This window comes from Trachymyrmex cornetzi, unplaced genomic scaffold (assembly GCF_001594075.2).
Source record: "Trachymyrmex cornetzi isolate Tcor2-1 unplaced genomic scaffold, Tcor1.1 scaffold513, whole genome shotgun sequence".
Taxonomy (NCBI): Eukaryota; Metazoa; Arthropoda; class Insecta; order Hymenoptera; family Formicidae; genus Trachymyrmex; species Trachymyrmex cornetzi.
The window spans coordinates 75,673-77,517 of record NW_017299822.1 but is presented as its reverse complement, the minus strand read 5'-3'; positions in this window follow the sequence as shown (position 1 = coordinate 77,517).

The window sequence follows — 1,845 nt, the reverse complement described above, 5'->3', positions numbered from 1 at the left end:
GAAAGTACATATATAGTATATATTAGTAATTCAAGATTGAATTATTTAAAGCAACGAAGATCCAGCTCCGACCGTAATAGGCAGTTACATTTCTAGTATAAAATGTATTCTTAACAATAAAATTTAAAACGAAATTATCCGAGAACGTACAAATTATATGAGTCGAGATACAAAAATTATTACATGTTTCAGCCTTTTGATTAGGCCATCTTCAGATAAAAATATTTAAATTATTATATGAACATTAAAATTGAACGATTGTATAATCAAAAGAAGAATACTTTTCCTCAGCATGATCACCGCGTTGATAGCAAATGATTTTTAGACCGATTGTTTATAACGTCCCGATATCATAACATACCGGAAAAGAAGCAATCTCTCTGTGTGTGACATAATTGTCATTCACTAATAGTCAATATAATATAAAATTGTTTCAAACTGCGAGTTACACATTCTTATCTACAAATGTATGTACTGTTTAAAAACGAATAAATTAGAAACGACACCAACAAGTACGAAAGTTAGGCAATAACCCGAATCGAAATTTTACTCCACTGTTCAACCTCAATTAGACCTTTTAGACCTATTTTGATACTTAAAGTACTCAGATGGACCTCTTTTGATGTTACTTAATCTACAGCAGTAGTATATGGGCAACCACGGAGCGTCAAAACATGGCTGCGGTCCACTTGACGCTACAAACGCTTCGAAGCGTTTGAGCAACCAATCAGAACAAAGAATTTTACAAATTGAATATCAAAAACGCTTCGAAGTGTTTGTAGCGTCAAATGGACCGCAGCCTAGAAGGGCCTGTCTGGAAAAAGGGAGCGCTCTGGCTGCTTGGTGACATGAGGGAGTAATGAGGTAAATGGCGCGTTTCGATTGGTTCGCTCCATAGCTGCCCACGCTACGGTTGGTGAGGGAGAGGGCGCGTTGAGAGAGAGAGAGAGAGAGAGAGAGAGAGAGAGAGAGAGAGAGAGAGAGAGAGAGAGAGAGAGAGAGAGAGAGAGAGAGAGAGAGAGAGAGAGAGAGAGAGAGAGAGAGAGACAGAGAAAATGAATAGCCGCCAAGTCCGAGAAAATGATGGAGGAGGAGACAATAGGACCCCGAGACCGGTTTTTGCCAGGGGGAAAAAAGGGAGAAAGGTTCAGGCTTCAAAGAGGAATGCGGGTATGATTTATGGTCCTTCGTTTCTTTCGCATCTCGCCGTCCTGCTTAGACACAATGAAGAGAGTCTTCCTTTATCGCTTATTTATTTTTTCTACTATTTAATGCTATGTGACTGATTTTTTTGTCTGGAAGCACAGGAGGAAAATAGGAATGGACAAGTTCGTGACTGATTGTAACAAAGCTGGGATGATTTACTCGGTTTAGTGGATAAATTTTTTTACACTTTATGTTAGAGCGTTAGTCTTATTTCCAAAAATGACAAAAGTTTTTATTAAGCTATTTCTGACAAAAAATATGAAAAAAAAAGATGTCGGTTGGAAGGGAACAAATGATTAAGAAACAAACGAGAGTTTATGATACAAAGATGTATTTATTGATACAAATTTTTCTTCATAGGAAAATACATATAAGAATAATCTAAAAAACGGCTTAGAAACATTAAGCGAAAGATTCACGATTTGAGAGGATTATATAAGAAATTTCATTGTAGCGCAATGAAATTAATTCCAAAAATATTATATTAAAATACATATCAAGAAAAGTTAAATCATTAATTTGTGTATGTACGTTGCGCTCAATTTCGTCGTAATTTCCCCGTAGCGTTAATTTTATAATTTCCTGATTAACATAACTTACAGGAAGTTTCAGCTCGATTTCTCGAATTAAATACTGCGC